Source organism: Ischnura elegans, chromosome 6 (assembly GCF_921293095.1).
Source record: "Ischnura elegans chromosome 6, ioIscEleg1.1, whole genome shotgun sequence".
NCBI classification, from domain to species: Eukaryota; Metazoa; Arthropoda; class Insecta; order Odonata; family Coenagrionidae; genus Ischnura; species Ischnura elegans.
Genome location: NC_060251.1, coordinates 44265843 through 44293313, shown reverse-complemented (window position 1 = coordinate 44293313; position 27471 = coordinate 44265843). Strand labels below are relative to the sequence as shown.

The following is a 27471-nucleotide window of genomic DNA, read 5'->3' as shown; positions in this document are numbered from 1 at the left end:
TCCATTTATTACCCTTTTACGTATTAATTTTTGGTTCTCTAAAAATACAAGAACGTCATTACAGTGGTTTCTAAACTTTTATGCATAGATCAGGAGATTCTTAATATTGTTAACAAAAATAGTTTAATTATAGAAATACGTAACATCATTATCCACTTTTAAAACGACTAAATTTCACGTTATAAGTTGTAGCCTGTCGTGGACATTATATAACATGGAAATTAAGAAGGTTTTTGGGTTGAAGATTTTACAAAGGAATATCAATGCGGTAATGCTAGCTAATTTAGAAATCCAGCAATTATAACAATTTTTTAATAGAACCAAGTTACATTCTCATACTTGTTACAGTACCCTGAGATGGCTCTTCAGCTTCAATTTAAATGAAGTCCACTCGCTGGTAATTTGCCTTTTTTCGCTCACTGAGTAAGAAACAGAACTAAAATTGGTGGATCCAGAACTTTTGATATCTATAATTAACATTTGAAACATAAGTGTCCACGTCATGAAGTTAATCCTGTATAAATTTGTTGAAATTAAGTATATGAGATGAAGGAAAAGGGGCAATCGAGAGTAGAAAGAAAATAAAAGGAAAAATATCCCTTAAGATGGGGTGGCAGTCCCTGTTTAAATACATAAAAATACTTTTCCGAAGCCGATTCGCTATTCATGAAGTAACTGAAGGAAGTACCTTGTGGAAGGGGGATATTGGGGGCGCCAGTTTACCTAGGTTACCACTATCCCGGGCGTGAATATTCGTGTAAATTTATTTGCAAACTCGTTGAAAAAGTTCTGCTGTAAAAGATCAATATAGTGATTTTTTCCATCGAATGAATTTTCAATGAAGTCCACTCGCTGGTAATTTGCCTTTTTTCACTCACTGAGTAAGAAACAGAACTAAAATTGGTAGATCCAGAATATTTGATATCTATAATTAACATTTTTGAAACATAAATGTCCACGTCATAAAGTTAATCCTGTATAAATTTGTTGAAATTAAGTATATGAGATGGAGGAAAAGGGGCAATCGAGAGTAGAAAGAAAATAAAATGAAAAATATCCCTTAAGATGGGGTGGTAGTCCCTGTTTAAACATAAAAATACTTTTTCGAAGCCGATTCGCTATTCATGAAGTAACTGAAGGAAGTACCTTGTGAAAGGGGGGTATTGGGGGCAACAGTTTACCTAACAATTTTAGCATCATGAATACATATTCCATCTCTGAGTATTATATTCTAATGAATAGGAAAAGATGACATATGACACGTACAAATTATCAAGTTCCGGCCTCGGTGGCGGCGGGGTAAGGTCGTCGCCTACTAAAAGAGGTCGCGGGTTCGAGTTCCACCTGAGTAGGTTACCACTATACAGGGCATGAATGTTCGTGTAAGTTTATTTGTAAAGTCGTTGAAAAATTCCTGCTGTAAAGATCAATATAGTGTTTTTTCGGTGGTATGGTAAATGAAACAAACTTGAAATAATATCCGATGCTATGCGCTCCACAAAATCAATTTTAACGGAAAAAAAACTCGCAAAAAAAACAACCGCAACAAAAAGCAAATAAGCAAGGAATAAGTGCAGAACACAAATGTGAAACCAACCAATATGACAATTGATCGAGGCGTAATCAATACGAGCCGAGGATATTTATCCTCCTCGGTCCTATACCATTCCAACAAACAACATATGTGAAACTCGTTACCTACTTCTAAAAATGTTACTTAGAAGCACAATTCCTACTCGCTCCGGAGGACACCGTTGTCTCATTGAAACCATAAAAAAGAAAACGATACGACACGCTACTGTCACTTGGTATTATTTTTATGGCCTCTATAGTTTGTGGTGAGTGATTGCGGCTTCATGCAAGCGTTACCAGCTTGTCACTCAAAGCTGCTGATTTTAACGAGTGGGTAGTATCTGGTGATGTGCGAGGCCTTATTTCTTTTGTCTAAAATACATTTCGTATGGTTTTGAAAATACTGCTAAGTTCGATTTGTGAAGGCTTGCTTGCATGATTAATAAGGGAACAACGTGGGCTTCGAAAAAAAGACCCTCGAAAGAAAGAAAGTTCCGGACTTGATCAGTGGAAGAAAAAAGTAAGTCTAAAGATTACTCTTGCAAGCGTAATCAGCATTAAAGCACCTTTAGCAATTACAGGAAGGAATAATGCACTTAAAAAGAACGAATATATCAAACGCGACGAGCACCACTTCAGAATACAGGATGGCCTCTGGCAATTGAATGATTCGGCGCGGTGGTTAGGGGTGACTGGGTTCCATGACCACGAAATTAGCCGATACTAGTGGTATGTATTTGGTATTCGTGTTTATGTAAAGCAACTTAGTTTTGCTACAATCGATATACACTGGTATAGGGGTTAGTAGTATGATTTCAAAAATAGGGCTGAGCATCGTTTGGGTGGAAAAATGAGTTTAGATCGGCATTATTAGATAACTAATGCTCGCACAATATAATGAAAGGTTGCTTTCACTCTTATACGATTGAAATAGGTTAACGTAAACCATAAGAGGCGATCAAGATAGGCTTGGACGGGCAACTGTAATTATTTCTTTTTTTCGAGTAAAAATTTAAATTGAATAATATATAATTCTCTAAGAAGTAATTAAATCAACATATCCCACGCATAGGCACCCCTGAATCCTAATCACTAAAGGCTGAAAGTCGATTCTATAGCGGCGAGTTCCCCATCAAATGAATTGGTGATACGCTGCTATCCTGGTTTCGTAAACAAATAAATCATTTAGCCAGATTTAGGACACGAAAATGTAATACTCTAGCACACTAAAGGTAGCCGCTACAACTGAAACAATAAATACGATGAGTCGCTTTAAAATAAAAGCAGAAACAAAGTCGTAACACTTTGCTTTAAAGAGGTTTTATTCCTCCCCTTTAATGAGCCGGGGTGAGAACAGTGATATGGAAGAAAAAAGGGAGGAGAGATAAAATAACGTGAGAGGAAGAAAATAAAAAGAAAAAAATGCTATAGTCGCGGTGCGAGAGTGTCCCTGATCGGGACGAGGAGATAACGGCGAGGTATTGAAAAGGATCGTCAAATGCAGAGAAGAGAGGAAAAAGCGAGTGATAGATAAAACATGGAGCAGTGGCCGTTCCCTCTCTCCCGACAGATAACGAATAAAAATTGCAGGCGCCTCCTCCGCCTTGTTTCAACCCATCCCACATGGAACACCAGGGGTGTGAGGCTATTACAAGTGGGAGGGGTGCGGCTGTGGATCGCGAGAGATAAGAGAAGGTTTGTCCCAGAGGCGGATGAAGTGGAGCGTGGAGCCCAGCGCCGGCGCTGACTCGGGTGATCGTAGAAGGGGTCCCGTGGTAGCCGGCCGCGATCTGGTACAACAAAACCCTTCAGTTCATCACTAGCTCATTAAATATGTTGTGTACAGCATTTTTGGTGCTGTATAATATAAACGTCGTAACTTTTTGATAATTAAAATTATTCTACCAATGAAGGTAGGTTTCCATTGAGTACCTAAGAAGTATTCTTGCAATCACCCCTCCCTTCATGGACTTCCCTCATAAAATGACTCGGGTGGTCGCTGAGCGGATCCCGTAAGAGCCGCAGTCAGGCACAGCAAATTACTTTAGTTCATCACTAGCTCACCAACTTCGCTGCACACAGCAACACCAAAATAGTCAATTTTTGATTTTTGAAATTATTATAAAAGTACTCTGCCAATTAATGAAGGTTTCCTTGGAGTACTTTACTTGTATTCTGGCAGTCTCTCCTATCTTCATGGACTTCCGTATTAAAATCACAAATTCAGCGGAGAAAATAGTCGCCAAAGAAAGACATAAATAACGCATTGCCCACGTGAAATTATTATCTGATTGATAAAACTCCCACATTGTTCTCCGATATGTAATTTTCCCAGATAATTAAAATTCTGCCTTCCTAATAGCTATTCGTTAGAAATTTAATTACGTATTGAAGAGAAAAGTACGAGTAACATGACCATAAGCATGGAAAATCAAAAATATAACTCTGTTATTATAATTAAAGTATCCTTATGACTAACGTAGGTTTTCAAGGTGCACATAAACATGTCTATTCTTAATTACTCAAGCAATCTAAGCCTGGAGCGTATTCAACGAGTTTCATGCAGCTTCCAGTATAATTTGTGCTGTTTAGATTAAGTTAGCCTTTGAAATTAAATATTATCTTTAATCCTTAGAGAATCGCGTCAAGGAATGCTAAAAAATAGTAAGACAATTATGGGATTCAGTAGTGTAAACTACGGGCATTTTGCCAGTGGTCCAAACCAAAGCTTCCTCATTTTAGTATTATTACATTTTTTATAAACTTATTCATACTACCAATAAATCAAAAACACCTCTTTGAAAGAAGAAACACTAATGGAGGGGTGCAAGAAGGAAAATTTAACTGACTGGCGACCGCAAGCAACTATCACAGCAGTATGCTATTGTAACAGTCGTAAATGTGTGTGTAACGGTGAGTTTACTGCAAAAATACGTTTTCAAACAGGGGAGGAGGTTTCGATTAAACGTTTTTTACATTAAAATATATTCAATTTGGGAATACTACACCATATTAATATAATTAATTAAGTTTTGCCAACATTTGAAACAATTTCCTATTTTTTTAAATTATGCGTTTCTTCCAAAATGGAATGAATAAATGCAATGCGGTAGCAAAAGCAATGCAAAATATACGACGAGAATTGTAATTAGATGGAAAATATCACCTATGCCTTAAGCCTAAATAAAATTATTACGGCCAAATTTTTATTTCAAAAAATATAGAACAATCTGACGCTGGTATTTGCGTATTATGTAGGTTGTGTGGTACCAATAGCTACACGATCATGAATGCTTTGAATGAACGTGGTCTAAGTGGCACATTGAAATTCGTGGAAAATATATTAGTGAGAAATGTATGTGCATGCAAATCCAGGATTTAATTGATTGCCTCTGCTCATTGCTACTATTGGTCGGGAATATTGCGTGATGACAGTGTATATACGGAATTCAAAATAATACTTTCACTCTGCATTTTGGAATGTAGGATAATCAAGGAGGAATAAGGTCTTTTGATTACTCAGTCGCTATACAGAAGACGAAATGAACGTGGGAATGTTGTGACTTGAATCAGAAAGCTAAAATTCAATCTCTTCGCATCTCCCTAGTGGCATGCGATGAAGCCACGTTCAGTGTGGGCGAATAGGAGAAAACGGGAAGAGAAAAATTATCGAAGGCGTAGTGGTTATCGATCTTCTTGCCGGCTGCGAAAAATAGAAGGAAAAAGCACCTCGCGTGATGGTGTTGCGAATGAATAAAATATTTAATCCTACCCGGCCCAGTGGAAAGAAAAGCAGGACAGCAATGGACGTGACGAGTAGTTCACGGAAGACGAGCTCATTAATATTTGCGTTTCATATTTTTACCGACCCAAGAAATACTCTTTTTTCAATGTTCGAAAGCTGGGACCACCAAAAGGATAGATATTGGTCAGGGATGTGGGGCCCGCCGCAAATGTGACTGGCTGGTTTGTTGGTTCTTTGAACGACGTGACTGGCTGGTTTGTCGGTTCTTTGCACCATGTGACTGATGAAGGACTAAATTTTTTATATTTATGTCAATGAAAATCGGTTTGACATTTTTTTTATTTTTCCATTTTTTTTTTGTTATTTGACGGGGTTAAGATACCTTATTTTAGTCTGGAGAATGTATGAGAAAGTGATCTACATAGAAAATTTCAGTTTTTATTTTGCTTAACTTACGATGCTTGCTTTATACAAGGCAAGGAATAGAGAGTCGATGATGAAAATCAATAGGAAGGTTTTGGATATGGTTAGGATGAAGGGAAAAGGTAAGTAAAGCTACAGCAAACCGGAAAAACAGGGAATTATGACAGGTATCATAAATAAAATGATATTTGGAAAGTTGGTTATCGAACTCGAGTACAAAATACATGATAAGAATATTGTTCCGCGATGACTTTAGTCCAGTAACAGGAAAAGTGTGCCGATGGGATGGAAAGGTAATTCTAGAAATTTTTAAGAGTGATTATTGATAGAAAGCTTCAATATGATAGTAATATAGAATATTAAATCACAGTTTGACATTCTAATTTTATAATAGGACTAATCGCTTATGTTTAAAAAAAATAATACTTCATTCAGCAGATTCGGTGACAGTGCATGGTTATACCAAAGATATTTTAAATACTCTTTGTAATTTTAGGTATAATTGCGTTTTCTATGCTCCATGCGTGGTCAATGTGGCACTTCGATTATGCGAAACATGAATAGTCTCGGGGAAAATAAGCTGCAATGCGATTGGGGCTTTATTTTGGAAGGTCGAAATGGTATATTTTAGAGAGCGACATTTATCGCGGATACTTATATGTACTCAGAAGCATGCAGGAGATGCATTTTGCGAAAAAACGAGGTCGAAATTTTTAAGCTTAAAAATTCTGTAAAGGCCTGGTTACACGATACATTAACACGTACGGGTTAATGTCTACATTTATGAACGCGATGAACGCCAAAATGCACCGTGTAACTACCCAACCTGTGCGAATGCATGCACAGAAAATATAACCCGTTCTAATTTGGTTCATGCATTCGTACATGTTCCGCTCCGGTCCACCAAAACCATTCACGCAAATGTACATTAATTTGTACGTGTTAATGTACCGTGTAACCAGGCCTTTGGAAGTGGTCCTCAAGTATGATTTATACTACAATGCTTAGGTATATTTTACGGAACGGAAATATGACGTTACTTAATTCAGTTCGTTAATAATAGAACTAGCATTTAATCACAGGTTGAATTTTACCTACGCCAGCATTGAATCTCAAATGAGCTTTGAAAATAAAATTTTACTAATCGCACACAGTCTTTTACCAAGTATCATATGTCCTAATGTTGCCGCTTTCGTACTTCGGTGGTGCAGATGAGACTATTTCCCGAGGAAATGACCCACGATGCGATCTGGGCTTTAAGGTAGGAGCTGAGGATACCGCACCCTTAAAGAGAGAGATTTATCGGAGATAAGGGTTTTTATGATGTGCGCAAGGGGGAGGGAAGGAAGAGGGGGGAACTGGTTAGGAATTTTGGCGAGAGAAACGAGGTCGATATGTTTGAAGGCCACACGGCATGGGGACGAATTGTTTTTTTCTTCCGTTTTTCTTTTATTTTGTGTGCCTCATGGGGTGGAGGATGGGTTGAGTTGGCATGCCTGTGGGTCGTTGGGTGAATCTCCCTCCAACTCGTTTTTCGGCGCAGGGCGAACCTGTTATCTCCTCCTCCCGATCACCCAGACTCTGCTCTCACAGCTGACTGCGGTCCTTCCACCTTCGTCAACGTCCTCGTATTCTTTAAGACCTCTTCCCGTGTGATGTTGGCACCCCACTACGGTAGGTGTATATGGAGAGAACGCTCCGAAGACCTGAACTCTGCGGGGTGGCTTTATGTGCGAATACGCTCACGGGAAATCAGGTCTTCTTTCTGGTGACGTGCCGGATGGGGTGGTTACCAAAAGGGATGAGAGACTTTCCATCTCCTCTGTATATCTGGGCATGAAAGGGAAAATAAGTTTTTTTTTCGTTTTCTTCCCTGGAGTAGATTTCTTCCTCTTCCTATTCTTCTTTCTCTTGCTCGTTCTCGATTGAAAACTTTCATTCTTTCCATGAAAGGATGTTTGTATTCCGTCTGTTTGCTTGAAATAACATATCGCGCGCTTGAGGGATTTTTGTGGAGAATAAGGCGACTCTTTATCTCAAAGCGTGGTTTAAAATATGAAACCGTTGCTATTGTGTGCACGATTGATCTATTTTTATGCATTTTTTAAATTGAGAGTAACTTTATAATTTATCTTATAATCGTATATTTTACGCATTTTATCGTATACTTGCGTACTAAAAATATAAGCGATATATATTTTACCAAAGGATATCCTCCTAGAAACGGAGAGATTCATAATGTTTTCATTTACTTTGATCATTGAGCAATAGAGTATTTTTGCTTAGAAAATTGGCTATGCGTCCAGAACTTTATCTCTTTGTGAGCCTCAACAAAACTCTTCCAATGTGCATTTAAATTTGGAACCTTCAGCAATTATTTCAACTATTTTTTATGCGTGGACCTATCTAATGATCCCAAAGCCGAACACGTATTCCTTTCAAGGGGCTTCATTTCAAGACTTCCAAAGCTCTATTATACGATGGAAGCCTGAAATCCAAGCTGTAGGAATAATGCAATGCCCCGCGATGAAAAATTTGGTTTAAAAGCGTCGAGGAAATGGAAACGCTTGCACATTATTTTCGTCCAGAAAGGGTAAAAGCCTCCCTAATAAGCTGAAATAATTTCATAATTCTGGTATTTTATTAATATTAGCCTTAATTACGGACTCTTTTGGTGTTCATTCCGACGAAATCTCTCAATGTAATTGCCATCAATGTTTTATTAGATATCCCGCTGATGGATCATGGAGTGAATATAAGTTACTACTACTATGTAAAATACATATTCCCCGCTAATATTCATTTTTAATATATTTTGGTTAACGTTCATCATACATTAATTTTTTTCTTGCGGCCAAGTTATCATGACCACGGAAGATGCTTTAAGTATTTTTCGTTAATCAATAAACAGACAGAAATTTATGGAAATTTATTTTTTTACGAAGAATAACTTTGTGCCATTTATCAGCAGTGGGCTTTAATTCATTAGATTTCTTTTCAAAAATATTCAAATGTGAACTCCATTTAAACAATCTTTTCTAGGGACAGTGTATGTCTGATAAACATATAAATTTTTCCTCGAAGGGTATATCATTCATTTAGGTGTGGTTTATGCGGTAACAAATGCTTTGATGGGAAGGTATTTTCAAAACCTCATGGTCACTACAGAACATTCCTTTTATTTATCAAGACGGAAGTGTAAATACTGGAGCAAACTCGAGACGTGTTGCAGCGAAACCGATCGTGCGGCGCGCTAGCCACGGGTGTAACCCAGATACGGGTATTGTGCGGAGTCCGTTTCAATTTAAATAATTTGCGGCCGTGTGTTCTAATTCACCGGCTCACAGTTAGTTACCCAAGCGGTTCCCTCTCTCAACTTCTCCCGACAACGTTGAGTCGAGTCCGCTCGTTCGATTTCGCGGCGACCAAAGCACCGCCTCGCGGAAGAGACCAATCTAATTTCGAGCCAGTCCATCGCCGTGGCTGCGGTGTGTTAAGGGAGCGAATTAGCAAATGCAATCATTGTGTCGGGCGCAGATAAAAAAAAGGTGGAGGGAAATAGAAAAAAGAAAATGCTTGGGCTGCTTTATCGAGTTTAGCCTCTTGAGGGAGGGAGTGGTGAGGAAGATGGATGGAGGTACACCTACATTTCTCTGGGTTGCTGAGTTTGAATGATTCCACAGTCGTGTTCGTATATATCAGTGTGCTCATGTGTATTTTTGCTGTTTCGAGAGTTGGAATGTTTGATTATGCCGATGCGATAAACGTTTTACTGAATCAGCCATTTTGCCTTGGCCTCTGGTGAAACTGTGTTGAGAGCTTGTAGGTATTTATACATATAATTCAAAATTTATAAATATGAATCCCAGCTATGTAGCTCTGCTGTAAAGTGATGACCTAATTCAACATGCAAAAAGTACTGTAACCACAGTAAAATTCATATTACGAACGCGAAATACGAATAAAGACAGTGATTAAAAATACAAGTTTCTCCAAGTAGGTACTCATTCCCGAGAGAATTTTACTTCACAAAGTTAACAATACTTACTATATCTCGTGTAAAAATATTTTATAATATATATTTTTTAATACCTTTAAATCCGTATTGTATGTCAGTGAAATACATTTTAACTGGATTAAATAATTAATTCTAGTGTTAGAATGGTGATTGCTCGGTGACGGCTTGGGATGGAAAGTACCACAAAAATGTACTTTTAATCTTCTCGGTTTTTTAAACATCCATTAAAGAAATTTATATAGTTTATTTTTCCATCATTTAACGGAGAATGAAAATGTCTATATTTTGAAGTAAGTGACGCTTTATTAATAAGAACCGTTACTTCACTACGAAGATTCAACCTCAGGTATTTAAACCTACTTTTGAAAAGTACCATACTATAAATAACTGAATATTTGCGTAGTAACCCACGACACTGAAATAATTAAATATATACTTTGCGCATATAATATCATTACGACGAGCGCAGATACTTTGAAATCAAATATTTTAACTTGGGCTTTGCCTTTTAAAGAAGATTTTCGTTAAACTAACTTCTACTTCATTTTGAAAGAAATTCAAACGCGATGCACTTCAGTCTAACTTAAGAGTTATTCCTTCTGCCATTCATACTATGTGAGGTGATGAAAAATCCGCTGAATCCAAACAAACCAGCATGTCTAAGTGGAGCATTTCTGTTCCCCAACGGTAATGATAGTTAGGAATATTTAAATAAAGGATAATATATTAAGCATCTTGTAATCAGGAAAAAAATTCAAAATATTACAAAAGAGATATATTTTTGTTTATTGTTTAAATTTGTGTATCAATTTAATTGTTAACTACGGCAGATTTCAGGTTTTCATCTTGCTAGTTACATAATTACGAAAAAATTGTCACGCAGAAGTGTAAGGGTTATGTTCTCGATTTGTCAAGCTGTTATTATGTTATACCTTCACTTTTCAATTTCTGTTTTCTTACCATCCGAAACGGGTGATTAATAAATAATGAATCAATCGATTTTAACTACTTCGCGTTATTTTAAAGAGGGAAGCCAAACCAATTGAGGTTCATATAAATTGAGGTTGTGTGGACATATCAAAGTTTCATTTACGATGCTTAACGAACAGAATTTCCACCGAGTATTGCCCTCATCCATAAATTTAAGCTGTTCTTTGCAGTATACATTTACGTTTGTGAAATATTGCACTGATTCATCCAATTCTCGGTTACATTTGTTGCCTATACGCGCGGCTAGTTAGCAATGCCTTCGCCGAACACCCGAGTCAGCGATGACACAGGGGACAAGAGGCACCCACTCTTCCCTTCATTCACCGCGTCCAAGGGACGATTCATCCATTATATCCCATAATGCACAGTGGAAATGATCACATAGATTCAAATCGCAATTCATTGAAAGAATTCACTAAATGGAAGGAAAAGATTCCAAAGAAAAGATTTCTAACGGAAACGTTATCTTACCAATTCGGCAATTCATTTCTTAGTTTAGAATTAGAACACGCGATAGATCTTTCCACTTTTCCTGAGCTCGTGGCGTCTTCACAGCTTTGACGTATTTACTTGTTAAGGGTGAACCTCTTAGGGAGGGAAGAAGTTGGTTACAATAGGGTTAACAACATCACTCCTAACGTGATACACTCAAAACGCCTAGGAGTAGCGGCGACACGCCCGACATGAGTTCGGTACGTCATCAACCTACCTTCGAAGGGTACTGTTTCGAATTTTTTCACGTAAAATTCGAGGGGGAGGCCACGGATATAAAAACGGACACGGTGCGAGCCTAATCATTTTTTTCTCACTCTATCACTACTGCAAAGAGTCTAATCTGTTGTGTGGAACTTTATGCTGCATGTAGAATGTACATTGTACATGGACACCGAGGAACGACGACGAAAAGGCATTGAGGCGTTTATAAAAGAGTAAGAAATAATGGAGATGGAAAATTGGACGGAGAGGAGGAGAAACGACACGGACATGGTAGGTGAGGAGAGGAATCTTCTAGATAAGATACGGGATAGGCAAAAGGTATCTATGGAGTGGGTACTGAGCGGGGGAGATTTTAAAAACAGTGTAGCAGAATGCTTGGCAAATGAGGGAAAGGAAGGAGAAAAGAAGGATTTTTTATGTGAAATGAAATGTAATAGGCCATATTGTGATGATGTGAGTCCATGAAGGAAGGGGAAACTGCCAAAAATGGTTTTAAGAGCGACATGGAAAACATAATTTAGGGACCCTATTATACATGTTTCCAGGTCCAACAGAAGTGATATACGAGAGTGCAATGAAAAGGAAGGTCTCGCTCTTTCCGAACGAGAGTCGCTAGGAAAATTTTAACAACAGCACTGCATGTCTTGGGACTTATGCTAAAATTTAAAACCACTCACGTTGCTGTAAGCCATTTGGTTGCTGTGTAGCAGTCGTTAAGGATGAAGCTCCCGCTTAGCTCGCCCGTCAGATGTGAACTACGCTAAGTTATTCGATTTTTGAAAGAGAAAATGTTTTCCCCGATAGAAATTCGTCTTTAGTCACTAGTAAAAAGTGTATGGGCATAAAAAACGAACGGAAATGGTGCCGGGAGTTTTCTAATGGACGTAAAAACGTCTATGATGAGCAGCGGTCAGGGAGGCCGAGTTTGCCAGAATCAAAGGCGGCTTGAATGGATGACGTGGAGCGCAGTAACCGGAGAATAACCCATCATAAGATGAATAATGGTTTAAATGAAACCTTGGCAACTTCTCCGCGCAGAATATTGGGTCTGAGGTCCTCGGTTACAACATTATATCTGCCAGGTGGGTCCCTGAGCAGCCCACCGATGGACACAAAAAAATCGCGTCCACATGTGTCACATCAAGCGACCACCATAATTGACGAATTCGGCTAGGATATCTTCGACCACACTCAATACTGCCCAAGAGTCGTCCCGAGGCACTACTGCCTTTTTTCCCGCTTTCAAAATACTACTTGGGGACAGATATTCAAGTCAGACAAGGAAAAGGAAGACGCAGTCAACAGTTGGCTTCGCCACGCGGCGGGTGAGTGGGACGACACCAGTATTAAAAGCCTGATTACAAGGATGCAGAAAGTAATCAATCATCAAGACGACTATGTATAAATATAGCTAAATGCTCAGCATTTCTAATGATACACGCAAGGTTCAGAAAAAATGTATGTTCCGTTTTTAAAGAAATAGGAGACCTTACTTTTCAATACCCCCTCGTATTAAGAAATATATTTTGCCGATCGGTTGATTATGGGAGTTCGTTTTTCCCCCGCTCGGTAAAGAACTTTCAAAAATGCTAGGTGTAATTTCGTTAAAGTATTTCCACCGTAACACCGCCCACTAAGCGCCTAACGAGGTGGCTTGAAGGGTAATAAGTGGATATATAACAAAAAATGTGACGATATCAAGAAAATTCAAAACAAAGTACGCAAAGTTAGACGGAAGAAATGAATCTACCTTAGCGCTGAGTGCAGGCGAAGCGAATTTAAATAATTAGTTCTAGCAATTATCATTCACCTTGAGCAGGACTCGAACCTGCTTCCCCCGATTTTCGGTCGAGTTTTTTCGCTAATTGAGTTACCGGCGTTTTATGAATGACACCTAGGTAGATTATATTCACACGATTTGTTTAATTTTTAAGCGGCTGGTGTTCTAACACCACCGGTACACGTCTATTTTGGCGGCTAGTGGGGTACCATGTAGATGTTCAGCACAAAATGCGAAGAGCGCCTGAAAATTCCGTAAAGTGTGTACAGTTAGACGGAGATCATGAACCTGCTCTAGTGCGGTGTGCGGGCGTAGCGATTTTTCCTTCATTCAACGAGTTTCGTCACCGTAAGTCTTAGTCGGAATGAAAACCATACCCGCGGGTCATATGCCAAAAACACGGCACACATAAAAGCGGGAAGAGATAACGAAGATGGAAAGGGAACGTAAGCTTAGCTGCGAGAATCAAGATAAAAACAAGTGAAGGTTATGAGGAGCGAAAAGAGGAGGCAGCCAAAAGAATGGGGTGGAGGGAAAAGGAACCTCGGAATTGGTGTTTGCGTTTTCATCTTGTACCCCTGGAGCAATGAGCTCGACATTTTAAAGAGCTTCCTCTTCGGCCCTCGAGAAAACTGCTACCGGCCGTCGGACCCTCCCACGCCCGCCAAAAATGTACCCTCTCCCGGCCACCTCCCTCTCCCTTTTCCCACAACCTTTAGCCACGTAGAGCGATTCATTACTCCTTCCTTTGGGGTCACACTAATTCACTCTCACTTTCATCTCGAGAAACCCTTTCTTTCGTCGAGCACCGGTGCACACAATGCTCAGAAGTATGTACACTTTCCTCTCTTTCCTGCCTCTTATTTGCTCCTTAACGTTTCTTTCCTTCAATTCTGATTTCTCTTTCGATATTCCTGACTGTCAATATGCCTACATGAGTAGGTAAATCCCATAAGTAGCCAATCCAAATTTGCCACTTTTTACACTCTTTCTGTCTTTTTTGTATCTTCTCTTAATCTCAAGGTCTCTTTCCTTCAATTTTTTATTTAAAGATATTTCTGACTCTATATGCCTAAATAAGTAGGTGAATCCTTCAGCGTCATGATTTCAAATTTGAAAACTCATTCTAATATAACATAAATTTTGAATCTCTTTTTTTATATTTCTGACTATCAATATGCCTACATTACTAGTTAAAACTCTCAAATCCATGGCTTTAAATTTGAAATCATATCTTAACATTACATTTTTTAAAATCTTTTACTGCATTAAAAAATATTCCTTACTCTCAATATGCCTACATCAATAGATATATCCCACAATTCAATTGTTTTAAACTTGAAATCTTATAATTGTATGACTAATGACTTCTTACATCTTATAATTCAGCACTGACTCTTCCGCACAATTACTGCGTCTTTTTTTCCTTCTCCATTATTCTCAACGTTTTTATTCTTTAATTCTTAATTTTTTTCTTAAAAAATATTTCTTACGCTTAATATGACTGCATTAGTAGGTAAATAACTCAAAGCCGTGCTTTTAAATTTTAAGACTTATAATTATGTGGCAATTTTTTAACACGTAATACCTCATTTCTTTATTTGAGCACATACACATAAAAGAGGGGCAAAAGTGTCTAGATGATAGTATTTTTTAAGACACAATTAGACACACAGAAAACTTCGTCCTGAGTCTAAAGTTTTCAATTTTTTGCTTTTGCTCCTTATTTCTTTTTAACAGTTCTTTTTCTTCTCGAGTTTAATTTTCCCAAAAAGAAATTCACACTGAGATATCACAAAAAAACTTCACTTCTATCTCAAGAGATAAAACATAAAAGCTCAAATATAAAATGTGTTGCCATTTTTGGCTATTTTCCTATTTTTGTACACATTCGTCAACAACTGAAGAATTTTTCTTACTCTTATACCTCTTAGACATGCACTTTGACGCTATAATCATAAATGCACATTATAAAACATTTCCCAAATTATTCAGGGCTAACATGTTTAGCAAAAGTATGGGATGAAAGAAACATTCACTGCTCCGTCCTTCGTACCAAGATTTTGAAGAATAATAATCTCGAGTAGGTGCATTTCAGCAACTAAATTTGTCAAAAAACCATTATTCCATTCCCAATTATTTATTGCGGTTAAGACACCACAAATTCCAGATATATCTTCCATGCCTGCACATTTTGCGTTTATCTTCTTTATTAAAACATGTAATTTCATATAAGAGCCCTTTATTACACCAAAAACGATCTAACGTACAAGTCCATAAAAATTAATGGCGTCCATAAAATATATTATAAGCCTTGGAAAGGTTTTTATGGGAAAATATTAAATTTCGGACGCAAAATCCCAATAATATGTAGGAGTTGTTAGATAGAAGCAACGCAAATTGTTCTAGATAATCAATATTCCATGTAGAGTATAAAATTATGCCCGGTCAATCATAGGTACGGTTGATCATGGGTATATGTAGATTATTTATTATAGAATTATGGGTATAGGTAGATTATTAATTATAGAAGCGAATTAGTAAGCAATATAACAGAAAACTAAGTACAAAGTGTATTGTATCGTTTTCAAAGCCACTTAGGTGCAACGTTATTGAAAGAATTTATAAATAAGAATTACGTTTAACTATCCAGAAATTGAAATATATTTTTTAGTGAAAACATATTTGAGGCTTTTCCCGGCATTAATAATTTTCGAACGTATTTCAAAATTCCCAACTTATAGACACTTTACAGACTCATGCGTCAAAATTATGTTCTTTTTTCTAAAGAGAAAAAAATTCTCACCACCCTCATGAATTATGAACTTTATAGTATGTACTTTTGTTCCTTCTCTCCTGCACCTCCTACCCTCCGAGCTGAAATGAGTTTTGTTTTGTTCTCATGGAGATGCTTTAAGCGCCCCAAGGAAAAATCTCCTTCCCTCCTTTTCTTCCATTCTTTTGTTAGACCTCTCAGCGGTTAGGTGGATATTCTTTTGGAGAACACGCTCTCTCGTTTTGTTTTCCTTTCACTAATGCGAAGGCGAATCGAAAAGTTTTCAAGTGCCCTTCTCCCCAGAGGTGAATAGTTTTTTGGCTCTCAGAAATGCATCGTTACTCTGGGTTCTCCGACAGCCAAGTGCATACACTCCTACCCTTTTGAAAGCGCTGCGATAAATATTCATGGCAATGGAGGAAAAAATAATTTTGATAGTATTTATTTCCAATAGCTTTTACCTCAAAACCGTCACGAGGTCATGTCGTTATACATCACATTCAACCTTTGGGTATACTTTTTCGTTGTAGCACTCCATTTTATTAAGTTACTTATAATGGAAAATGGAACGAATTTACAAGACAGAAAGAAATTTGGTTTGATTTTTTCTTGCTGTAAATATAATGTCGTGTTTTAACATGCTAAAATAAGCCTAATACACACAAAATTCTCCAATATTACCAAACCACGTCCCAAATTAAGCAATGATAAATTGATATTGACGCAAAGCTCTATTAATCTATTTGAAATGGAAATTCTTCAAGATTGCATTGGATATTTTAACTCCACTATTATGATATGTGAACTAAAAATTTGGATCATCCGCCATAAATGTCTTTCCAAAACGTAGTTTTCATTGTTTTGTGACATGTTTCTGGACATTGGACAAGCTCAACGTAACTGAATATCCTCAAAGTTTATTCTTACAGTAAATGTTAAGGAATTCGAACGCAATAATTTAGAACTTGAAGGGGTTCCAAAGCAACTAATGCGTATCGATTGAAAAAAGCTACTTATGCATACGTAACATGTTTACCCAAGGGCTCAGAATGAACAATGGGCCATCGCTCTCCAGAAATGGTCATGAAAACATAGCATTTCCAGAATTTCGGTCAAATAGTTGTTATCAGCCATTTAACCTGCATCTAAATACCTAAAAATCCAAACGAACACTTTGAAAAGATATCTTAAATTCGGAAATTTTTCTTCCTTTTTATTTCAGACCATTTTAGTCATCACTAGTGCATAAATATCAAATGATAAAATGCTGAAAATTGATAAATACCACGATTCACCAATGATATTGAAATTGTTTTGAGAAATTAGCAAACTATGATTATATTGAGTAAAATCACCAAGAATTGAATCTTTTTGACAATTTTAATATGCAAATTGCTGTTGAATGGATGGATCTCCCCCGAAAATAGCGGAACCTGCAGCTTTCCTTATCGACGTAGCCACAGACATTTTTTTATCAAATATCAAAACAATCCAACCATTCAACACCGTAAAATTTGGCCTAGCTTCTATAGCTAGCAAGAGGCGAGCTGCCTATGAGCATATACACCACCTCTTCAACGGCGGGAATCGTGCTAAAATACGCTCGCAGGGGAAACGACAAGAGTATAGGTACCAGTATAACCTTTCCAGTGTCAGCGAAGGAGAATGAGAAAAGTTTGGCTTCTTGAGAGCGCGTGCAATGCACACTAAAACTAAGAAAAATAAACCTAGCCGCTTCCGGAAATGGCCCGATTGGACAAAACACCTGAAAATTACAAAACACTGTTTTTTTTTGGAATTTAAAATAATAGTTAAAAATATTGCATCACTTTTGTTGCACTGCTAGGCATTTTCTTTATTTTTTTTCGTCATTTTGTCATTTTTTCAAATATCAAAACAACATTCCCCCGCTGTATTTCCCCAAATATTACGAGCCACATGCCTTGATCTTGGCCTTGGAAAGCCTAACTCGCTCTTATCTCATCCCTTCGTCTCGCGAATTTATCCTCCTCAGCCTCTCAATCCATCCAATCCCGGATCTACCCACAACCTAAAAGGAGGGGGAAGAGAAAAAAATAAGAAGAGCGATTTGCGCTCCATCTTCCCAACAGGCCCACACTTTACGCCTTCACTCGGTCACATGCTGCCGCACAGCAGCACAGCCGGCTACTCGGGCAACCGCTCCCTCGTAAATTACTGCCTCCACATCCTTCCCGGACGACCACCACCGGCGGCCGTCCCACGCGATCGCTCCCTCCGCCTCCTACGACCGGTCCATCACACCTCATCCATCGCAGTTCTTCCCATCTACCACTCCCATCTTCATTTTCACCTCCCCTCGAACCCCTTCTAAACCTTTTTTTCATTTTAGGATTTTACACCGATCCAAACTACAATCGTAAAACCAACTTCGTTACGGCATCATTTTGGCTATTTCCATTTCGGTTGCAACATCAGCTATCAGCTTTGACATCAGTGCCATTTTTGACATGCACTCTTGCATCGTGAATAGTTATGGAGATCGCCACCGTATCAGGAACTGCATTACTGCGAATGTTTCGTTGTCCAACTCGGACATCGTCCTCAGGAACATCAGTGACTAATAGCTCTGAGGCAAATGGTCGATTCGGATATCGAAACGCCCGCGCCGGTAGTAATGCAGTTCCTTACCTGGTGGCGATCCCGGACACTCTTCACGCAGTCAATTCGACGGGAAAGCACTAAATCTGTCAGCGCTTTTACATCGATCCCACCATTATCCTAAATCGACTTAGTCATAGTAACTTCACTTCGGTAATATTCATTCTATTAATTTTATTTCAGTTTTTGGCGGCTGCAATCAGTTTTGGCATCAGCTTAATTCATGGAAACTACTTTTACATCGATTCAACAATGTATCATAAATCAATGTCGCTACAGTATCATTTTGGTTATTTACATTTTATTACTCTCACTTTCTTTGCAGCGTAAGCTATCAGTTCTGACGTTTTAACTCCACTTGTAATCATTGGCAGGCTTTAGAAACCTTGAGATGAGTAGTGAAGGTTAACACCAAGTAATATTGAAAAATACCTTATAAATTATTTCAAATTAACAGCGTGAGCAGAACTTGATTTTTTTCATGCCTGTAGAGTGTAAAAATCAACATGGAAGTTCACACTCTCCAAGAGATATTTTCATCATTTTCACCTCTTTTCTTCTCGTTTTCCATTTTTCTTAAGCTTTTCTACCAATACAACCCATAACAACAATCGTAGCGCTAAGTAACTGAATGAACATATCTTACGAATAATAAATATCTCTTTTAAATTGTGAGTTATTACTTCCGTAATATCCTACACGATGGCATTTTAGTCAAAGACTGTGAAAAAAATGAATGGCTCATTCCCTTTCGTAGAACATCAAATTTTAAAAAATAATTAAAACCATGGTTACATTGAATACATCCAGTGAATTAGTGTTGTTCAATTTTTGTCACGTGCCTGAAGATTGATGAAGAAGATGAAAAACAACCTTCTTAGAGAGGAGTATGCCAAAGATGTGCCATCGCTAGTGGCATATTTGACGATTAACACAGTAAGCATTGTGAAACGTTTGATGCATCAACATACAAAATACATGGTAGACAATTTCTGGCATAGTGCATTTGTTTCGCTCTGCCTCTCCAGCTTACATCCCCGCCGGGCAGTCGAACGGCATTGAATGCGAGTAATAGGAGTAGCGGAGTTGGGGAAGGATCCTGTGCTCTGGTGGGCACACGGGAATTTTGTCAAGAAGAATAACGACGAAAAAAGTCGACGAAGAAAGAGACGAGGAGGAAAAAGACGAGGTAAAGTTTTTGGAAAGTTATGGGCTTAGTAGGTGGACGGGAGCTTTCATGCATTGGGACGAGGCTAGGACCAGGAAATATACATTTATAGAGAGGAATCGGGGATTCATAGGTAGAACATGCAAAAAAATAAGAAGGAAATATATGGACACGTGCGAGGGAATACCTAGGAAGGACCCTCCGACGAAATAAAGGGACGAAGAGTTCGAGATGCATTAAAGGTTGCCATTTGTTTAGATTGAGCACTTTTAAAACCGTTATTCCGTCCAATTTCTTGAATAAGCAAATGTCAGCGAGTTTATTTTGAATATATATGAATAAATGACCTGCGTTTATCGGGAAATAGCCCGAGGGAATCGTGCAGTGCACGGAAGCGTAGCAGAAGTTCTTCCATTTTCATATTTAAAGAAAATCAAAATATGCCTATCCATTGGTAAAAAAAGTCGGTATGTTTTCTTTGAATTACTGGTTATTTGAATGATTTCGGAGGGACAAAATTACTTCATACTGACGGATGTAGCTTTGTTGTTTTCCTTGTAAAAATACGTCTCCCTACTCTTTTCTTATGAATATCAGTACAGGGTTTTCGCATTTCCCTGTATTCCAGAACTGGGGTAATGAAAATTTTTCACAATACCGTGATTTTAAATGACCAAAGCGATCGCGAATATTTTTAATCATTCTCTATCCTTTAAAGTAATCCCTAGAGGTTAATCCAGCGTCTTTCCTAAGCATTATAGGTGCAATGCGCTTAAGAAACAATGCAAAAACATTTTGTTGTATTTTATTTATGAGAACCTATTTTATTCGGTGGCAATGAGGCCAAAAAATAATAGACATTGATTGCCCTTACGCACTTGCGTGCGTTATTTTATGAAGATACTTGCGATACTTTAATTTTGTGCATTTCATATATACGTTGAAAAGTCTCCGTGAAAAGTCAGATACTGCTCGCCCACGTAGTCATGAATTCTTGAATACTTTCCCCATAGGTTTGAAATAATAACATTTTCTAGACTTGTTGTATAACTCAAATGAATGAAGATGGCTTACGCTATTACCTATTTGATTTTAATGATCACTGCCAACCTAAACGCCATTAAATCCAAGCATGGGTGAAATTGACGTAAATATTTTTAAACTGATCATTCGGTGCTCAATAAGTGCTCCAACCAGAAGAATTACATGGATAGGCAATAACAGAGCTCACCCCGCAATTATTTTTATACCAAGCGTAGAAATATCACATATTTAGCATAGGGGAACCAAATCCTTTCCCTGGTCCACATCGCCCGTCGAGAATGTTTTTCTTTGAAACCTGAAGTCATCATGGGATTACTTGGATGAAAATATTATTGTATTTCATTAATTTTTATATATATGTTTCCAAAATAGATATTTCAATTCAGCTTCACATTTTTCTCATGCTTTCCCAAGGAAAATGAAATTATATATAGGAATATCATTGGATACAAAAGTGATACTGTTATAGGAGCATTGTTGGTTAGGATTTTTTACAGCAAAGATGATCGCTGATAATTTTCAATGCAATCATGGTTTGAATTAAAATATTTAAAATTAGATGTTTTACAGCAGGGAATAAGCCATTCAATTTTTTTTTCCCTTCTTTAACCAAAATGCCAATGTATGAGATATTCGGGAAGGAGTAACCCACAACTTAAAAGAAATTTATAATTCGTAAGATAAATATGTACATTCAGTTCCCTGGCGCTGGGTTAGAAATATTCTTGAGCCATAGTAGGCAGTGATGGAAGGGTGTTGGGTTCACGTGAATGGATGTCGTGGATGATGAGAAAATATAGTAAATATAGAAAATATAGTAAATAACTCAATAAGTATATGTGTACAAAAAAGAAAGTTCAAGCCTAAGTCCTTAAGTCTATTTGAAAATAATCACGATAATTATTACTCTGACCGTAGGTAATAAAAATAGACAAATAATGATCAAACGCTGGAGCCCCATGTTTACCCGACAACAATGCAGCAGTTTCGATGCCGAGCCAACGTCCACCGCGAATGATTTACCCTTGAAGCTCGCCCTGAACATATATCAATCCAAACACCTGTCTTTGACGTACAAGGATTGAGGGCTAAACTCACCCACACCACCACTCCACCTATATGTCTATACCGTGATACCTTCATCCTTTTCCTACATCCATAAACACGTTCACCCAATCTCTCCCTCGCTCTCCTCTTCCCCCGATTCACAGCGCCAGGTTTATGATAAGTATGTGTGTAGACTTAATTTATTTGGAAGGGCCCTTCGTGCACGAATAGAGCATATATTCACCATGTTCTTGGCATCACAATTGCAGAATGTCCCATTTAAATGATATAAACATGTCCTAACCCTCGTCCTTGACTTATAATGAACTACTTTATCCCCTGTTTTAATAATATAAAATTAAATAATTATCTTATGCATGTGCACATATATGATATCACTAGCCTGAAACAGAAAAATTAGTTCAAAAAACACATAAACGAATTTTAAGGAAGATTCTACAAATTGAGGTATTTCCAACGTAAGTACCGTGATTCATGAATATTTTCGTATGATAGAAAACAATCACGATGAATAAAACAAATGCCACCCGATTATTAGGTCGCCTACATATTTTTGCACTATACATTTCGATATACTTCCATTAAATAGATATTTATTAAAGTATTTTGTACGGTTAGCCCCTTAGACAGCCACGTACGTGGGCCGTACTGAAAATCCACCCCTACATATGGACCCAGCCGAGTCGTCACGTGACCATGGCGAATTCCTCGGCGCCGGCCTTTTTATCCCAAAAACCAGGGGTCGTAATTTACCGCGTTCTCCCCGAAATCCCGGTCAAGGGTTGGCGTTTCCTGTGGTGTGGGGGATGGAAGCTGGTTTGCAGGGAACGGGGAAGAAAAGGTGTTTTTTTACAAGGGGGTGAAACGTGTGGTCTGCGAAAGGAAGGCTAGCCGCGATTTTGCGGGGACTTATTGAGGGCTGGATGGGGAGGATTGCTTTACGAACTACTGTGGGATGGTGAAGAATGGTGGAAGAACATCAACCTTTTTTTTGGCGGACAGTGGAATTAGGTGGGGCAAGTTGGAGAGAAAGGAGTTAAAAAGGAGCTGAACGAAAGATGTGGGTGATCGAGAAGGCGTTGACTCTTTCACCGTTTTCCAACAAATCCTACAATTACGAGCTTCTTTCTTCGTCCTGTTGTTCTTTCTTTCTCCTCCCAATGCCATTCGCCTTTCGTCTCACGCCTGTGCGTTTTCAAATCTTGACGTTTTCTACCCAAGTTACTGTTCTAATGGGATGTGTAGTGGTCGTTTTAGAAGTCAAGAGGTTTTGTGTCCAATCTCCCCAGGGGATGGCTTATTATGAATATCAAGTATCGATGACGATTTCTAATTATCGTAATCATTTTAATGCTCGCATTAGTGGCAATTATCCAAATTTTTTAAGCTTGAAACGTACGCATAAAAAATATGTTTTTACCTGATTTCAAGTGTCCCATTTAAAGGGATTTTATTTTCTGTACAAATATTGGCTTTAATATCAATGTTGGCTTTCAAATCTATAAGGAATCAGCTATTAGCCATATTTACCATTTTTCTTTTCATCAAAAGCAGCCTTTACCACAGCAGATAATTTCAACGCATTCCTGAACATAAAAACTCGATACGAAAAATACATCAATTCCGGTTCTCGCGCAATTGTGCGGCTAAGAATGGATTCCAATGACATCCCATGCCCCCGTAAGGAAAATTTATTGAATAGGTGCACATAAAAAAGTATCGTAACACAGTGACCGCATTAATTTAAGGAATGGCTACGTACTTCCCTGGCGTATGAGAGTTTAGACACAGGAATAGAAAAGAATAAGGCAAAATAAAGCGTGATGCACGGAATGCAAGATCGTAAAATTCCACTTTAAGGGCTAGGAGAAAAAAGTCTCGAGCGGGAGTAACGGATGCACGGCCTACTTCTTTCACCCAATGTGCTCCAGTTTATCTCAATGCGGACTGCTTATCGAACTTCATGCAGTCTTTGTCATTCCATAAGTTCTAGCGAAACAATCAGGCTGGCTGTAAAAATGAAAATATTCTCAATTTGTACTACATTTTAGATCTTGATATGAAAGGAATGAAAGAAAGCTTAAATGAAACACTATAGTATGTTTAGACGGAGCGGATGAAATAAACACGTAATGATGAAGGATGAGATTCTTACTATGAGGAGCTTATTCAATGTATCATAATGTGATAGCTTAGCAGTGAAGGATACATAGTATCTGAGTATTTAAAAATGGCAGAAATATGACATTGAGGAATATTTAGGAAAAAAGTTGTTAACGTACGGTACATCATCACGACGCATAGCAACCTTATGGACCGGACCAATTATATCTTTTTGGTCACGTATGTCTTACTTAAATCTATCTATTTGTTATCTATTGCTATATATAATCTATCATTGTTATCATCCAGATACTTTCAGAGCAGAGTTCCCTGATTTCACTCCAGTGGTAAACAGTAACTTCCTGGGAAATAATAATAACGACAGCAATTTTGTGCAGACTATCGCAGCAGCAAAGGAATATTTCCCAATGAGAGACCGAGACATATAACAGTAACCGTGCGATGTGCTCTTCACGCTGGTCGGTGAATCGCTTGCTGAGTTAAACCTTCTCATTCAACGAAAATGTTCACTTGAAGGTGAAGAAGCATTATTCCACGAATTTCGACAGCAAATTGTGTTAAAATTCTCTTATAATTGCCACTGTGTGTAATTATATTCATAAAATCCTTTGAATTTCCTCAAATATGACCTTCACCAAGACAGTTACGCAGACGTGGAGGAGGAACGCGGAGCAAAGAAAGTACCCTTACAAAACTATGGCGGAGGCCAAGGAAAAACCATCCTAGGCTAACCATGAGTCTCTAAGAATTGGTTTTGCAAGGAGATAAAGTTTTGTCAATGAAAATTATTAAGAGGCAGACATTATATTTCTTATCTAAAAGACAAAGCAAAATTAGTATGATAATATTTTCCACTTATTAAACAATTTCATTTTGTTTATAAAGTTTAAAATATTAATTAATATGATTATAAATACACTATAGAATTCCACACGTATCATAAAATCTTTGCAATCAGCATTGAGAGTGCAGTCCTCGACGTAGCGAAGAGGAAATGCTCGTCACCGCAGCGACAGCGTAAATCCAACGACGTAACTTTTTTCAGTAGAGGCCAATAAAATGAAAACTATCCTCACAGTGCAAACCAATATGTCCATGTTAACTAAGAAGGAAAATAGACTACTGAAAATTTCAAAATGGAGGTGCTGCTGGATGCTTTGAGGTGGGGAGAAAGCCATGAGTATAATTTTAACCGTAAAAGGTCCCACGGACTGAGTTTGAAAATTAACAATTCATGAACTTAAGCGATGGCCGTTACACATGCTCACCAAAGCAAATATTCAATTTGAAGGAGTAAATCCGCAGTGATGCCATGGAGGCATGATACATGATTATTCTTACCCGAAAAGGGTACCTTATAAATATGATATTCCACAAACTAAACCAAGGGATGTACATTTCACACACATAGGGTATAGAGGCTATCTCCTTTCCCTGAACCGTCTTACGCTTTGAAACTTTGGGTTTTAGGGTATCCGGAGACTTACCCCGGACTATCAAACACCTTAAAATATTCTAATTATCGTAAACTAAGTGTATTTCAATTTTCATCTGCGAATTCTTTTCTTTTAATGCCATTTTCTTATGTGACCTCATATATGACTTCATTATTAACTAATTCTCTGCATTTTTGATAGATTGCATTTACATGATTGTCACCAAGAAAAGATAATTTAGACAGCCGACAGTTTAATAATAAAATAGATTGAGCTTTTCCAATTATGAAAATTTTCCTCAATTTTTTCTCTTAAAATACTTCTCTCAAGAGTTATTCATTTTTATACTTTGGAGTATACAAAAAAATGGGGAAAAGACTCGTGCTTTGAAATGGATGCGATGAGTTTTATTACTTCCTAATGGCATTAGTTTACCACAGCATGGTTAGTTTCTTTCTATCAGAACTACAACATGCGTTAGTCAGGATTTTGTGGATTGGCACATTTACAGAATACAGACGGTGAACAAAGATAGGGATTGTTTTAGACGGAAAGGAATCAAAATTACGGCAAAAAGCGCTAAATAAACAGCACATGTGCTTGGCTAAATTAGATAGTTTTTACTGGAAAACTGGAAGCACTAAAATAAATTTGTTGTTTTGAGTTTTCCACTTTACTGTTTCCTCGACCATTCCTCGCTCAAAGAACTCTAATACTGCCATCGCATGGATACGAGGAAAAGGAGAAGGAAGAGGTATAAAAAAAATGGCAGCTCTCAATTTTCCCGCATTACGAGAAAATCCATACCTGCGTAAGCATTCCATTCGCGTTCCCCTGGAAAGAGACACGGAGAAATACGGAAAAAGAACGAAGGAAAGGAAGAAAAAGAACCGGAGTCGTCGGGGCAAAAAAATTAACGACAGTTGTTATTTACGTGACTCCGGAACCCATGTCCCCCCAACCAACTTCTCATAAATCTTCCTTATTACGACCTCTGACCGACCGGGAGTTTTTTTTTTTTTCCTCCTCCCCTCCCAACGGAGAAGAGGGCACAGGCGATTCTAGGGGGGAGGGAAAAGGTAGACTCTCCGGCAGGCGTATCGGGAAGATGACGGGAGAATGGGGTGAGGGGCTGGGTTTGGACGAAATGTTCCCCACGGTGACATGGCAAGGAGGAAATCCGTTTCCACATGGAGGACCGACCGGCCGCGCAGGCAAAAGGCTATAGCTGGCCGTGACAACGCCATTGATTGCATTTCATTTGGCCGTTAAAAAAAAGAAACAAAACGATCGCATTGACAGCCGGGTGCCGAAGAGTCCTCCCACTGTGCTTGGGTGTGTGGGGATAAAAAGATCATTCACCGAAAAACGCCATTGTAGGAAAGGTGATGGAGGATAGGACAAAATTAAGTGTTACGAGAGGGTCATAACACGCAGTAAAAATAACGAAAACTCAAATTTTATCAAAACTTCCAAAAGGGAAATATCATTTACCCTGACTATGTTTCGAACTCGGATCCTCATCGCCAGGTACTCCTATGTACTTCAACTACCAAGGCATTGTTGCTGGAGTCTTCCGTGGAGTGGTGTTTTAGGCGCAGCTTGACTTTAGGGTTTTCCTCCGTGTCGATTTATCTACGATACGGCGGTTTCACCGGTGTTACTGCAAGTGTCTTCTGGTTTTAAGGCTTCAATTCTGAAGGCATCTGCTGCAATACCGTCGAAACAGACGTCAAGAAGGTGACTCGACCTTCGCCTACAAAGGTATTATTTACTCTACGGAGTTTCTTGCACTCAAAGTACTGCCAAATCAGGTAGCATTAACCTGCTTGTCCTTTCAAGTCAGCAAACACTCTACGGGGAGAAAATATGCCTTGGTAATTCACACAGTAGAACATGGCATAAACTCGGAGATACGGGATCGACTTCCAGTCAAGGTAATTGATTAGCTCCTGAGGAACTTTCGCACA

The 27471-nt window shown here is 38.2% G+C and overlaps 1 protein-coding gene across 1 annotated transcript in view; it reads right to left on the bottom strand.

Moving 5' to 3' along the window:
- LOC124160597 (acid sphingomyelinase-like phosphodiesterase 3b) overlaps nucleotides 1-27471 on the bottom strand; it is a 1228662-nt gene that overhangs the window by 726893 nt on the left and 474298 nt on the right. The gene's annotated exons all lie outside the window — the stretch shown is intronic.